The 15,969-nt window shown below is 45.7% G+C and overlaps 1 protein-coding gene across 1 annotated transcript in view; it reads right to left on the bottom strand.

Annotated features, from left to right (window-relative positions):
• Nucleotides 1–527: 527 nt before the first annotated feature.
• Nucleotides 528–15,969, bottom strand: part of LOC121063021 (CUGBP Elav-like family member 4) — a 1,483,068-nt gene continuing 1,467,626 nt past the window's right edge. Inside the window, exon 13 of the mRNA XM_040543331.1 lies at nt 528–711. The gene's annotated coding sequence lies outside the window, so the exon portion shown is untranslated. The remainder of the gene's footprint in view (nt 712–15,969) is intronic.

Genomic DNA, 15,969 nt, shown 5'->3' with positions numbered 1-15,969 from the left:
CCTAATCCTGTTCCCGATAACCCAGTTGCATCTACCCTTTTTAGAGACCAGCTAGGGTTAAAGAGAACTTGTTGTTGTCCCACATTTTTAATTATGTAAGGACCAGGGTTGAAGGTGGAAGGAGTTAGTTAGACCAATGGGAGGCCGAGTTGGTTCATTTTCAAATATCTGCGGGGGCAGAGGCTTCTAATCCTTTGCAGTCACATAAATTCAAATAGTAATTCTGTGCCTCTGTAACCCCAAAGACAGTACACAATTATACGTTTGGTGAAAGTAAAATTGTACTATAATTTTGTGGTCTGGTAGAATCAGCATAAACTGTCTTAATTTCAGTCGGCCTATTGTAAGTAGATCCATTAGTTATTCGGCAACCGATTTGTATTGTCTGGCCAGATGTGGCTTGAAGTTCAGCCATTCTTAGAGAATCGTTCCAACTCCATTCATCTTTTGAAAATATTTTATTCCCATGTAAAACTAAAGTAGAGATATTTAGATCCTTTTTGTTCCAAAGTGTTCCAATGATTGCGCTATACTGTGACAATGCATGGTTAGATGTCACGGTGAAACACCTCAGCTCCATGCACAACCACAGTAGCTAAGTTTCCTTTAAGGTCTGTAATTGCATCAAGGTCAGGGTAAAGCATAGCATTATTAATTCAAACTGTTGGTTTGCGATTCTCCAGCAGTCCACATGCAGTTCACTCAGGATTCCTGTGAACACAAAAGAAAATAAAATATGCTTGGTTGTATTCAACCGGCAGGGTTAGAAAGAGGGTGAAAGAGCAATCTTTGACTTCCCATGTGTAGGGATATTTGGGAGTAGTTAGCACCATTGCTACTGTTAGATGCACAGAAGGCTTTCACTATCTCTGCCATGTTTGGAACCGCGGCAGTCAAAGGTGTAGTGTTAGCATTTAACTGTCTGTAGTCCACTGTAAAATGCCATTGCCTGGTTGGTTTCTTTACCGGCCACACCGGTGAATTGTAAGGTGAATGAGTCCTTTTAATAATGCCTCTTTCTTCCAATTCTGTTACCACCCCCTCAATTCCCATAAGTGCTGCTGCTGGCAACAAATATTGCCGAACATCAGTGATTTTAGTGGGGGGTAAGGGTATGGATGTTTGTAACAGACTCAGTCTCACTGTGCCTGAATCCCTTTGATGTATCACGAAACTCCACACAGTTTCCATCAGGGAGTTTCCACATACGGCCACGCAGTATGTCAAATCCTAAAATATTAGTATATGCAGCACTGACTAATACTTCTACCCTGGTTAATTTTTGTTCCTCTGGCAACCAGAGTGAAATTTTTGCGGTGAGGCATTGTTTTTCCACACCATCAATTCCCGTGAATTTAATCCTCCGTCGACCAGGTGTTATGCTCAGGGTTTGTGCTGTCTCATGTGTAATTACTGACATTTGGGCCCCGGTGTCAATAAGAAAATTTACCAATATTTTGGGGGGTTCAACGGGAATGGCAATGATAGGGTCAGAGTGTTCATAAGAGAGCCATTGAATTGCTAATACCCACCGAGCAGGGTGGCTCACTGCCCTCCCCGGGGACAGGAGGTTTTTTGCTGAGCTTCTGCCTCCTCAATTGGGCTCAGTGCAGAAGTTGCAGTTTCCTTATGGGTTGGGGGTTTTCCGGTTAGGCAATTCTCCCCAGCTAGTATGTGATCCTGGGTATTTGCTACATACATCTTAAGACAATCAGGGAGTCCACAGATGAGAGGGGTTAATCGAGCTGGGTCAATAGGAGCTAACATCAGGGATTTCCTGAATTCATCTCTTTCATATATCGCCTGAATTCAGGCTGATTTCTGTACTGCTACAGCCAGGTCAGAATAGCTTGTGGCTCTAATTTCCAGTGGTTCCCCTCTCTCCTGGGGATCTACACCACCTGCCCAGTATGCAGCCCGTGCAGTTATAGAGTAATTATGGTCTCCTGGTGTGGTGGTTAAAAATACTCCAGGTCCCCAAAAGCCTCCTGCCTCTTCCTCACTCAACATAATTCGATCTCCTCCTTCAAGAGGAACTTGCCACACATAATCAACTTCCAATTCCCCTGACCGCCTTGAGAACTTTTCCTGTATTTTAACCAACTCTGCTGGTGACCATGGAATCGTTCGCACAGTAGTGCAGATTTCATCATCATCACCAACAGTAGTATCAGTCTTAACCAAAGGTCTCAAGGAAATCGACTGAGGTTCAGAATCAGCAATCTCTTTGACATCATCATCGCTGTCAAACCAAAAATCACCATCCCAGCTTTCAGGGTCTGCACTATGCATCAGTCTATGAACCTGCTTAACCGGAGCAGAAGGCTGTACTTTATTTAACAGATGACTAAACCTCTCCAGCAATTGTTTAAGATGATTATTCTCACTCACAAGTTTATAATTTTCAGTCACAAGTTTGTTATTCTCGTTCAAAAGTTTATCATTTTCATTCAAAAGTTTATCCATTCTGATTCCTAATGTTTTTCCCGTCTCCCTTTCAAAGGCCAATGATGACTTCAACACCTCATTCTCTGATTTCAAAGCTGTATATTCAACATAAGAAATCAGTTTGGGAGCAGGAGTTTCCTTAGCTTCTTGTTGAGCACAAGACAAACAGGCATCTAACAGCACAAATCACACCTTTACCCTTTCTTTGACCGATCTTTCGTGAAGCCTGACACTGCTCAATGCGCTCTACCACTTTCTCCTCATCTTTCCAAAACTTTTCGGCCCACTCCTTCCCCACCTTGGAAGGGGCACATTTGTATTTTTTCAGCAGTTTATCCATAGCAATCCTGCTGACTACGCCAATTTCTCTGTCGCGTTAAGAGGTGTAGCCGATTAACCGTTACGGGTCTGGTCGGATTCAGGACACTGAACTATCACAATCGCAATCACAGATTCACCAACCACATATAACCAACCTTAGCACTGAACTACACGGTCACGGATTCACCAATAACGTATAACCGCCCTTACTCTAGTCGCGTTCAATGAGAACTATCATGGCTAGGAACAATGCAATCAAGTGCAATTTATTACAGCAACAGGTACACAGGTTCTTTGGATTGCTGGCGATAGTTACTGTCTGCAAAAGCAAGCTAGCATGCATGAAATACACAGGTGCGCAGCCTGGAAATTAACGCATTAAAAGGCACAAAGACTCTATAGAGATTTCTAAGTTTCCGCGGAGACACACAGTATAACCAAGTGTTCAAATCTCACCCAAAGGTGTCCCAATTTGGGGGGGGGGGGAAGAGAGGCTCAGCCCGTCGACTGATCCCAGGAGTCAGGAGGTCCTCGGGATGGTGTATTCCCTCGTGATGGTATCTCCCCTGAGGGTGGTATCTTCCTTAACGATAGTATCTTCTCCCACATCCCCTCTCTCTTAGGCCAATTTATATTATTTTCTATCTTTTAGGTGGAGCTTGAGTGACTCTAGTCAAGCATATCTTAGTTATGATTGGTGAAAAGTTTTCCCGTCTCTGGTTAAAGGTATAGACTCCGAGAAATTCAGAGCGCGTGCTCAGTGAGGGGTGGTCGCACCTTGGAGGCAGGTAGCTTTTGGGATGGAGGTGTGTTTTGGTATTATAAGGATATTATAATGAGCAAAAGTACACTAGAGTACAGCATTTGTCAAAACATGACAGGTCGTTGGCTCAGGGTAGCAAAAAGTGCGGCTTATCGGTCTCGGTGTGCACAAGAACAATCGAGTCCCCACCTGATTACAGAGCCTAGCCGTGGTGTCTCCACTCCACTCTGTGCTCCGTACTGTTCCTTAGAGCCAGCACACCAGGTTCCCCCACTGTGATAGCATCTAAGGTTGGAAGCCTAGGGAACGCTCAGGTAATGCGGCTTTTTTAAACCTTAGGTTTCCAAATAATTATCAATACAAAGAATGAGACGTACACTACTACTATAACAAACCCCCCTTGGGAGCACTTCAATTCACTATAGGTCTGTCCTTTCTCTCAATCACAAGTCACACTCATTAGTTACCTGTGAAAATAAAAGGTTAGTTTACAATTGTAAGCTTTTATCCAGCTCAGAGTCCATTATGAGGTTTTTCTTTTTGATTTTAACTTCCAACAAGTCTTCTCTAGGAACAACTTCCCAGGCGCTAGGGTCGATGGGTGCTTTCACTCAAGCATAGTGAGTCCAACCTTTTTCTGCAGTTCTTACGACTGTTTCAGTGGTTAGTAGCACTTGGAATGGTCCCTCCCATTCAGGCCAGAGTTGATTATTTCCAAGTCCGAATCAGGACCCAGTTTCCTGGGTGATGGTGGTGAATGGGGAATTCCAAAGGTGGGGTTTGAGCCATCAGTCCACGAACCCTGAGAGATGCTAAGGAAGAAGATAATCCAAATACATAGCTTTTGAGAAAAATATCTTTAGTTTCAAAAGTAGGTATCTCACCGCTTCTACCCAGGTACGGTAGTCCAAACAACATCTCATATGGTGAAACTCCTACATCTTTTCTAGAAGCAGTTAGAATTCTGAGAAGTGCTAAAGGTAAACACTTTGTCCAGGGAAGCTTAGTCTCTAAAACCAGTTTTGACAGATGCTTCTTTAATGTCTGATTCATTCGCTCCACTTTCCCCGAGGAGGAAGGATGCCATGGAGTATGAAACTCCCATTTTATTAAGTAAAATGACTTCCTTGATCTGAGTCTATATTTTCAACAACCCCATATCTAGGGATTATTTGTTCCAGGATTACCTTTATCACCACACTAGCTGTTGCTGATGCTGAAGGAAAAGTTTCTACCCATCCTGACAAATGGTCAGTTAATACTAGCAAGTACTTAAATCTACCTACTTTAGGTAATTCAGTAAAATCTACTTGGATGTTCTGAAAAGGTCGAAGTCCTGGCTCCCGTCCACCCAGAGGTTGTTTCCACAGAGCCTTCTTATTCACTTGTTGGCATGTTATGCAACTATTACACACCTGCTTAGCTATGGTATACATGCCTACACATATATATATTTTCTTAATACAGCATCACACATTGCCTGGACTCCCCAGTGGCTTCATTGATGTAGAACTGCTAAAGTTTCCCTCATTATTTGTTTATTTACCATTTCTCTCCCATCAGGGAGAATCCACCGTCTTTCAGACTCCTTTGCTCCTAACTCCCTGAAGGCTTCTATCTCTTTTTCAGTGAGTATTTGCTTTTCAGGTAGAGGTTTTATTTCAGGTACAAGAAGTAACTTCGCTTCTACTTCTAATTGCAAAGCTGATTCTTTAGCCTTTTCATCTGCAATTCTGTTTCCCCATTCAGCTAGGGAGTTTCCTTTTTGATGTCCTTTCACATGCACCACAGCAATCTCCTCTGGGAGTAACAGATTTTCCAAAATCTAATTAATTCTTCATGGACCAATTCCTTTCCCTTGCTGTTTACTAAGCCCCTTTCTTCCCAAATTTTTCCAAATGTATGTACCACCCCATACGCATATCGTGAGTCAGTATATATAGTTCCCTGTTTCCCTTGTAACACCTTTAATGCTTGATTTAATGCATATAATTCACAAGATTGAGCTGACCAATTACTAGGCAGTTTTCCCATTTCTTCAACATTCCCATCTGTTCCTTCAATGATGGCATAACCATTACATCTCCTCCCTTGTACCAGCTTAGAAGATCCATCTATAAACAATATTTCCCCTTCCTCTAAGGGCACCTCTTGTAAATCTAATCTTATCTTTGTCTGGTAATTTATTAGATCTAAGCAGTTATGTTCCATATTCATTGGATCTTCAATTCCCTTTGCCAAGAAGGAGGCAGGATACAAAACAGGTTCTGTAGTTAAAAAGTCAAATCCCTGGCTCCCATCCCCCTCTAGGTGGGTTACGGATGACCTTTTTATTTACCTTTTGACATATGGTACATCCTCTGCATATTTGCTTCACTAAAGTGTATATTCCTACACAGACATACTTTCTTAGCACAACATCACACATTGCTTGCACCTCCCAATGACTCTCTTGATGTAAAACGATTAATATTTGCCTCATTGGTGCTTTATTCAGCATTTCTCTCCCATCAGGGAGTATCCATTTTCCCTCAGACTTTGTGGCTCCTGATTCCTTAAAAAAAATCTTTCTCTTAAAACTTTTTAGTTCTTTCTTAGTTTTCAAGAATTCCCTGAATCCTCTCTGGATTTATTCTCCATTTTCCCTCAGACATTAGATGCCTTAAATACCTGACTTCTCTTTCTACATACTGTAATTTATTTTCCAATACTCCCAAGGCGTGCTTTCCCAGAAAGTTGAAAGTAGCTTCAGTAGTAGTTGAAAGTTGTTAGTAGCTTCCTTCACAACTGTTTTCTCCTGTCCTGACAATAAAAGATCATCCACATTTTGTAACAGTAATTCCTCCTTGGGAGGTTGGAATTGCCCCAAAATCTGTTCTAGAACTTGCCCGAATAAATCGGTGGCCCTGTAAACCCCTGAGGTAAAACTGTCCATCTGTATTGTTGCTTCCGCCCACACTTCAGAGTCTTTCCAGTCAGAGGTGAATATATCTTTGCTCTCAGGGCCTGAGAGCACCCCTTTAATAACACAGTTATTCCAGTCTAACGATTTACTATTTGAATGCCCAATTTCATCATCAAATCCCTTCCCAACAAGTTAGTCCCTGCCTTGGGTACATACAATAATTGCCCAGAGATCATTTTATCCCTAGTCTCAGCTTGGTATCCCCCCAAAAGTGGCACTGTTATCCCAGCCCCTTCTACCCCCATCACTTTTAGGGTTTCATTAGTTAATTTAATCCCTGATACTTTACAGGCCAGTAATGACCTAGCTGCCCCAGTGTATTGGGTTCAATGGCAAGGTTCAAGGGGGGGCTGCAGTGGCAGCCCCCACGAGGAGAATCCAGAAGCCTCCCCATGGCAGATAAGGGACAATTTCATCCAGCCCCAAAGGGGCCCACCGCTGCCCAGAGCCAAGCCATGAGCAACACAGTCCCTGCCTCTATGAAAGCACATCCACGAAAACAAACAAACAAAAACCTGCTGCTCAACAGCAGCTGGGAGAGCGAGGAGAGAGAAACCTCCCCGCAGACACCAAAGTCAAGCACAGAAGGAGGGGGAGGAGGCGCTCCAGGTGCCGGAGCTGAAGCCTCCCTGCGGCCTGTGGAGAGGCCCCTGGTGGAGCAGGCTGCCCCCCCCGTCCCCCCCCTTCTCGATACTTGGGAAACTGACCAAACACCACAGCAAATACACCAAAACTTCTAGACTGTTACTTAGATAATGCCTACATCCTCTTTCCCTGCTCATCCAACTTTCCCAACTCATTCAGAAAACAGCTCTGTCAAACATTACATACCACACCTTTAACACCTTCAATAACCCTTTTTAACACTTCTTTTTATCTTTCTCCAGCCTGTACTTTCACCAAAGGCTCAGTCAAGGGCAAACTTAATTCCATACCTTTCTCCCTCCAGGATGCTGAAACAGCATATCAGTATACCATATTTCATCCCATTTTCCTTCTCTCCTCCTTCTTCCACTCCGGATATTCCTACCTGAAGTGGCCAGCCTGGCCACACTTAAAACATCCCATCAAAGCCTGTCCCTGCTAGGATTCAGGCCGCAACACAGGTAGCTTTCCTTGCCTGCCATTCCTTCATCTCTCTTCCTCTCCTTTCCATCCTGGCCCTGACTCCCCCTGAACATTTTCTTCCTCTTTCTCCAGCCCTCTGCCTGACTACCTGCTACACTGTCAATACCATTAGTTTCGCTCTCTGCTTTTCCTTCTCATCTCCCCTCCTGACATACACCTTCAGGGCCTCCCTCAGGAGGGCCCCCCAGTGACTGTTCACTGCATCCTCCCACCCTCCGGAGCCCCCCCCTCCTCCGTGTATCTGGCCAGGCTCCAACCACAAAATGAACTTTCAAGAGCCCCCGGGACACCGGGTCCCCGGGACTCACCCCCGAGCACTCCCCCACCCCGACCCCAAGTCTCCCACATGATCCCTGTGCTGCGCACTATCACCACTCCAGCCAGGATCGGCAAGTGGGCACCCCTGCTCTGCCGGTATTACCCCCGGTCCCAGAGGATGAGCTCCTTCCCATTCTTGTATAGCAGCTCTCCTCCTGATCATTCCCATTTCTTACCCTGTAAACAACATACTTAGTATAGACATCATTTCCCCCCAAGAGTATAAGTTAGGTCCTAGGAACTGGTCTAATAGTTCAGCTAGCCTGATGGGGTCCTCAATTAAAGACTTCATCTCCTTCTTAAAATCCCTAACACCTCTCTGCAGGTAAGGAGAGGGGGGAGTTCACCTAAGAGGACACACAGTTAGCGTTAGTACTGTTAGTATCAGGGAAAGCAAAATTCTCAATATCTCTTCTACCTTGTTCTAATTCTTACCAGAGCCTAGAGTACGCTCCTTCTCTAGGGACAGCGTTAGTTGCAGTCCCTGTCTCCCTTCCTGGAGCGACTGCTACTGCCACCGGTGCAATATTGTGAGAAATACTCTGTAGCCAATAACATAGTCTCAGGCGAGGATCTCAGTGAAGTAGCAATTTTATTTGCGATTGCAATGGCGGGTGTCCCATAAGCAGGAGCGCACCCACTTGAAGGCACGCTCGACACGGACTCCTGATGGCTCTTCAACAGCAGGACCTTTATTGCCATTTTTCACCACTACATATACTTTCCCCGTAGCCCCACACGCTGTCCATGCGCCCGAATCTGTCTTACAAAACGGCCCGCCCACGACGGAGGGCCGGGGCACTTGTGTCATCGCGCGGTCCCGCCCCGCGCTCTGCTTCCCGTTTCCCTGCCGCGGTTGTAAAGGTCGTCCCTCTGCATCATGCGTCGAACGGCACTGGCTAGCCCAGTGCCATCCCGTGCCGCACCGTGGGCAAACAGTGGGAGGGGCAGAGTTACCGCGTTCCCCACCCGCTCCTCGCTGTGGGCATTCGGTGGCAAAATGCCCCGTGGCTCGACAGCGAAAACACCGTTTTCGCCCGGTTTTAAGTGCAGTAGCAAAAGCTCCGGCCAAAGCGGCAGTGTGATGTTCTACGGATCCGACTCGATTGCAAGCCTCTATCATTTGTACCAGTGTAGTATTAGCAGGCAGGGCTTGGAGTATTTTCTTACAGTCTGTGTTTGCATTTTCCACTGCCAGTTTTAGTATAAGGGCCTCTTTGGCCTCGCGGTTGTCAATTTGTTTGTCCAAAGCGTCTCGCAATCTATCAATGAATTGCATATAAGGCTCGGTAATTTGTTGCCTAATGCTGGTAAATGATGGCTCGGCTTTTCCAACTTCAGGCAACTTCAACATAGCCTGGAAGGCCAGAGACGCGGACTGCCGCAAGATGGCATCGTCGAGGCTAGCCTGCAATCTCGGATCAAATAACGGCTCAGTCCCCATCAACTGTGTGTTGTGGTTTAGCCCGGCTGGCAGTCAAACACCACACAGCCGTTCGCTCACCCTCCCCCCTCCCTCTCCGGGATGGGGGAGAGAAACGGGAAAGTGAAGTCTGTGAGTTGAGATAAAGACAGTTTATTAAGACAGGGAAAAGAATAACAATAATAATAATAATAATAGTATTAATAGTAATAATGCGTACGAAACAAGTGATGCACAATGCAATTGCTCACCACCCGCTGACTGATGCCCAGCCTATCCCCGAGCAGCCGGCCCCCCCCTCCACCCCGGCTAGCCACCCCTATATATTGTTCAGCATGACGTCAGATGGTATGGAATACCCCTTTGGCCAGTTTGGGTCAGCTGTCCTGGGTCTGTCCCCTCCCAGCTCCTGCTGCATCCCTAGCCTGCTCGCTAGCAGGACAGAGCGAGAAGCTGAAAAGTCCTTGGCTTGGTGTAAGCACTGCTCTGCAACAATTAAAACATCAGCATGTTATCAGCGCTCTTCTCATTCTAATCCAAAACATAGCACCCTGCCAGCTACTAGGAGGAAAATTAACTCTGTCCTAACTGAAACCAGGACACTGTGGGATCCCGGCTCCCAATAGGGGGTCGCCGGGCTGCCGGTCCAGGTTACGCAGGGCGGCCAATTCGCACGCTTCTTTCCATTTTTGCTCCCACAGTGATTTTTGTGTTGGCGTTAAAATCATCGTGGCTATCTGACGGCAATCGTACGGCACCAGCAAGTGACCAGTCATAACGTTTTCTAACAATGACTGAGTAAATGGTGCGTGTAATCCATATGTAGTTACAGTCTTTCTCAACTCTTTAATTAGGTCCCATTGGAAGACATTATATTCATTTTGACCGTTGGGTCGCACCTGCACCGGGAAAGCCATTCCCACTGGGTCCCCGTCTTTTAGCGCTTCCCGGCGCACCGGCTCCCATCGTTCCCGCGGGGCGAAAGCTCGGGCCCCCAGGGAGGCATTATCAGGGGCAGGCAAGGTGGGAGCCGAGGGGGTCAGCGGGGAGGGGTTCTGTGGCGGCAGCGGGGAGGGGCTCTGCGGCGGCGGTCCGCGGCCCTCTTCCTTGTCATCCCCCAGGTCTATCAAATTGCACCGCTCTGGTGACTTTGCAGGCTCTGATCTCAGTTCGGCTGCTGTTGTTGCCTGGGCAGCGGCATTCTGTTCTTTCTTTTCTGCCTGCCACGCTCTTAAAGTCTCTGTCACCAGCCGCCACATAGTCATCACCTCAGCAGCATTAGTATCCCCACTGGACGCTGCTTCCCATATTTTTTCCCCCGCTTGGTCCCAAGTTTTTACATCAAATACTGTGGAAGCCATTGAGGGGAACCCTTGTTTTTGCAAAAATTTCAATAATAGCTTTATCTTAAATGGATCAGATTTTACTCCCCTGTCTATTAGGAGTTGCATTAGTAGTTTCACTATAGCCTCTTCCTCTGCTGAAAGGCTAGCTCCCATGATTAATGCCCAGCCGCTCACCTGTCCTCCAGGTGATGTCCCGGGGTTGAAGCTGCAGTCCAGCTGCGAGCTTGATCCGTTCTGCTGGGTTCCCTTCAGACTCTCGTACAGCGTTGCTCCTTCCTGATCACGTCGGGGTCACCAATTGAAGGCACGCACGACACGGACTCCTGATGGCTCTTCAACAGCAGGACCTTTATTGCCCTTTTTCACCACTACATATACTTTCCCCGTAGCCCCACACGCTGTCCATGCGCCCGAATCTGTCTTACCATTGGTTAGAGACCCTCAGACACGTGCCTCGAGCCAGCCAGCAATTGGCCACTGCCCAAAGCTCATCTTTAACACTGTAGCCAATTTACTTTATCTCGACCTTGCTCAAGTTTTTGGTTCTACCCTTGTTTTCCTCATTATCTCTAACTCAGGGACATGTGAAACAGCACGAAGCCACCTGCGAATTCCTTTCCCACAAAACAGCACAAAGCTCCCTGAGAATTCTTCTCCCACACCTACTAGTTCCATAACACAGTTTATATACTTTTTTCTGGATGACCGGGACCCTCCCCTGTTTCCCCATTGACTGGGTAATCCAGGTTCACAATCTATCCAGTGCTTCACAGACAATACATGGCTTTCAGTTGCCGGCCTGTTATAAGTCAAATTTCTTCTGACTTTTTTACTTTGTAAGGTGGTAATGTTTCTTACACAGTGATTTTGGCCTAATTGCTCTAAGGATTCTGGTTGTCTGCATTTTACAAGGTCGCCTGCTAAATTTTCTTATCACTGCAAGCATATCTCAATACCACATTCCTTCCCTCTAAACAATGTAACTCTGCAAAACCAACATTTTTATTCCCACAATTCCCCCCTTTTCTTCTTTATAAATTGTTGATTTTTGTAAAACTTATCTAAGCTGTAATTTGGTAGATATCTTCCTCTTCACATTCTTTGCTTTCCATCTCCTCTAATATCATCATCTTATCTGAGTAAGGTGGTGGCTCCATGGTCATTTGTTTCAATAATGCAGTTTCATTTAACTGCTGGACTAGTCCTCTTACACAGGGGGTAGTGCAACAACTAATGGCTGTCAAAACTCCTGCTACTACGATCAGGGATGTAAATATGGACACTACCATCCCTTTCCATTTACCAAACCAAGATTCCAACCATCCTGTGATGGAAGTGTCTGTCCCTAAGTTTTCTGCCAATTCATTGGCAAGGGTGGTAAGCCCTTGCAATGCTCTAGTTACTGTGCCATCCGGGGCAGCATTGTTGGGTATAAAAGTGCAACAGTGGTTGCTCAGTATCACACACACCTCCTTTCTCCGCAAGCATCATCTCTAATGCTATTCTGTTTTCCCAAGCCATTTTGCTGGTGGCATCTAGTTGTTCAGCGATTCCTCTTATCGCATCCCTTGTATAATTTATGAATCTCTGCTGATTATAATAAATATAATTAATCCAATCCACATTCTTATTGATTGTTACCCACCAGAACAGTGACTCAAACCCTGCAGCAATTTGATTCCTGGCTTTCTGTTCATCGGGTTCTCCCCTCGGCACCCCAACAGAATCTATGTACACTCTAGTAGCTTCCTTCACAACTGTTTTCTCCTGTCCTGACAATAAAAGATCATCCACATATTTGTAACAGTAACACCTCCTCGGGAGGTTGGAATTGCTTCAAAATCTGTTCTAGAACTTGCCCAAATAAATTGGTAAACCCCTGAGGTAAAACTGTCGAATTGTGGTGTCTCATCCCTTCTGCCCAGATAGGGCAATCCGAACAGCATCTCATATGGTACCTTTCTTGGTGCTGTTTGAACCTGGAGAAGTGTTAAAGGTAATCATTTTATCCAAGGAAGTTGGGTTTCTAACAGTAATTTAGTTAATTGCTTCTTAATTACAGCCGGCCCCAAAGGGCCCCACCCCGCTCAGAGTTTGGGAATAAAAATGTTGTTTTTGCAGAGTTACATTGTTTAGAGGGAAGGAATGTGGTATTGAGATATGCTTGCAGTGATAAGAAAGCTTAACAGCCAACCTTGTAAAATGCAGACAACAATCAGATTCCTTAGTGCAAATTAGGTGAATTTCATGGTATCAAGTCAAGTCAGATAATGGAAGAAACATTACCACTTCAAAGAGTATAGAAGTCAAAAGAAACTTGACTTAGGCCGGCAACTGAAAGCCATGTATTGCCTGTGAAGCACTGGATAGATTGTGAACCTGGATTACCCAGTCAATGGGGAAACAGGGGAGGGTCCCTGTCATCCAGCAATAAAGTATATAAACCATACTGTGTGACTAGTAGGCGTGCTCCTGCTTGTGGGACGCCCGCCATTGTAATCGGGAATAAATTACTACTTCACTGAGATCCTCTCCTGAGCCAAGTTATTGGCTACAGAGTGTTTCTCACAATATTGCACCGGTGGCAGCAGCAGTCGCTCCAGGAAGGGAGACAGGGACTGCAACTAACGCTGTCCCTAGAGAAGGAGCGTACTCTAGGCTCTGGCAAGAATTAGAACAAGGTAGAAGAGAGATTGAGAATTTTGCTTTCCCTGATACTAACAGTACTAACACTAACTGTGTGTCCTCTTAGGTGAACTCCCCCCCTCTCCTTACCCGCAGAGAGGTGTTAGGGATTTTAAGAAGGAGATGAAGTCTTTAATTGAGGACCCCATCAGGCTAGCTGAACTATTAGACCAGTTCCTAGGACCTAACTTATACTCTTGGGGGGAAATGATGTCTATACTAAGTATGTTGTTTACAGGGTAAGAAATGGGAATGATCAGGAGGAGAGCTGCTATACAAGAATGGGAAGGAGCTCATCCTCTGGGACCGGGGGTAATACCGGCAGAGCAGGGGTGCCCACTTGCCGATCCTGGCTGGAGTGGTGATAGTGCGCAGCACAGGGATCATGTGGGAGACTTGGGGTCGGGGTGGGGGAGTGCTCGGGGGTGAGTCCCGGGGACCCGGTGTCCCGGGGGCTCTTGAAAGTTCATTTTGTGGTTGGAGCCTGGCCAGATACACGGAGGAGGGGGGGGCTCCGGAGGGTGGGAGGATGCAGTGAACAGTCACTGGGGGGCCCTCCTGAGGGAGGCCCTGAAGGTGTATGTCAGGAGGGGAGATGAGAAGGAAAAGCAGAGAGCGAAACTAATGGTATTGACAGTGTAGCAGGTAGTCAGGCAGAGGGCTGGAGAAAGAGGAAGAAAATGTTCAGGGGGAGTCAGGGCCAGGATGGAAAGGAGAGGAAGAGAGATGAAGGAATGGCAGGCAAGGAAAGCTACCTGTGTTGCGGCCTGAATCCTAGCAGGGACAGGCTTTGATGGGATGTTTTAAGTGTGGCCAGGCTGGCCACTTCAGGTAGGAATATCCGGAGTAGAAGAAGGAGGAGAGAAGGAAAATGGGATGAAATATGGTATACTGATATGCTGTTTCAGCATCCTGGAGGGAGAAAGGTATGGAATTAAGTTTGCCCTTGACTGAGCCTTTGGTGAAAGTACAGGCTGGAGAAAGATAAAAAGAAGTGTTAAAAAGGGTTATTGAAGGTGCTAAAGGTGTGGTATGTAGTGTTTGACAAAGCTGTTTGAAGTTGAATGAGCAGGGAAAGAGGATGTAGGCATTATCTAAGTAACAGTGCAAGCAATGTGTGATGTAGTGCTAAGAAAGTATGTCTGTGTAGGAATATACACTTTAGTGAAGCAAATATGCAGAGGATGTACCATATGTCAAAAGGTAAATAAAAAGGTCATCCGTAACCCACCTAGAGGGGGATGGGAGCCAGGGATTTGACCTTTCCAAAGTATACAGGTAGACTTTACTGAGTTACCTAAAGCAGGAAGACTTAAGTACTTGTTTGTCCTAATTGACCACGTGACTGGATGGGTGTAAGCTTTCCCCTCGGTATCTGCCACTGCGAACACGGTGGCTAAGGTATCACTGGAGCAAATAGTCCCTAGATATGGGATAGCTGAAAACACTGATTCAGATCAAGGAAGTCATTTCACTTTACAAGTACTGCAAGGGTTAATGCAGGCCTTAGAGACTGAATGGGATTTTCACACCCCCTGGCACCCCTCCTCTTCTGGGAAGGTAGAGTGAATGAACCAGACATTAAAGAAGCAATTTACTAAATTAGTGTTAGAAACCCAACTTCATTGGGTAAAATGCTTACCTTTAGCACTCCTACAGGTTCAAACAGCACCAAGAAAGGATATAGGAATTTCACCATATGAGATGCTGTTTGGATTGCCCTATCTGGGCAGAAGGGACGAGATACCACAATTCGAAACAAGAGAGTTTTCTTAAGAACTGTATTCTGGGGTTGTCCTCTTCTTTGTCATCTCTCAGGACCCGTGGGTTGTTGGCTCAAACCCCACCTTTGGAATTCCCCATTCACCACCATCACCCAGGAAATTGGGTCCTGATTCAGACTTGGAAAGAATCAACTCTGGCCTGAATGGGAGGGACCATTCCAAGTACCACTGAAACAGCTGTAAGAACTTCAGAAAAAGGTTGGACTCACTATACTCGAGTAAAAGCATCCATTGACTCTAGTACCTGGGAAGTCGTTCCTACAGAAGACTTGTTGAAAGTTAAAATCAAAAAGAAAAACCTCATAATAGACTCTGAGCAGGATAAAAGCTTACAATTGTAAACTAACCTTTTATTTTCACAGGTAACTAATGAGTGTGACTTGCGAGTGAAAGGACAGACCTATAGTGAATTGAAGTGCTCCCAAGGGGTTTTTGTTCTAGTAGTAGTGTACATATATCTTATTCTTTGTATTGATAATTATTTGGAAACCTAAGGGTTAAAAATAATGATAGGGAAAAATCAGCTATTAATTTTGTTTCTAGTGACTGTAGGCCTCAGAGAAGGCCTTGGTCAATTGGCAACTTGGAAAAGGCATGACCAGATAAGAGTAAGACGGGATACCCCGTCAAAATATGGGTGAATGTGACAGAGGGTTACGTACCACAACCTGTCATGTTTGATGCTTGTGAGGTGTTAGCTTGTGGAGATTTAAATGCCCAATGACAATTGAGCAGAGAGAACAAATAACTGGGAGAGACCCAACAGCCAGATTGAGAATAGCTGTATG

The sequence above is a fragment of the Cygnus olor genome, assembly GCF_009769625.2.
Source record: "Cygnus olor isolate bCygOlo1 chromosome W unlocalized genomic scaffold, bCygOlo1.pri.v2 SUPER_W7, whole genome shotgun sequence".
Taxonomy (NCBI): domain Eukaryota; kingdom Metazoa; phylum Chordata; class Aves; order Anseriformes; family Anatidae; genus Cygnus; species Cygnus olor.
Note: the sequence above shows the minus strand (reverse complement) of the source record. Positions and strands in the feature narration are given on the sequence as shown.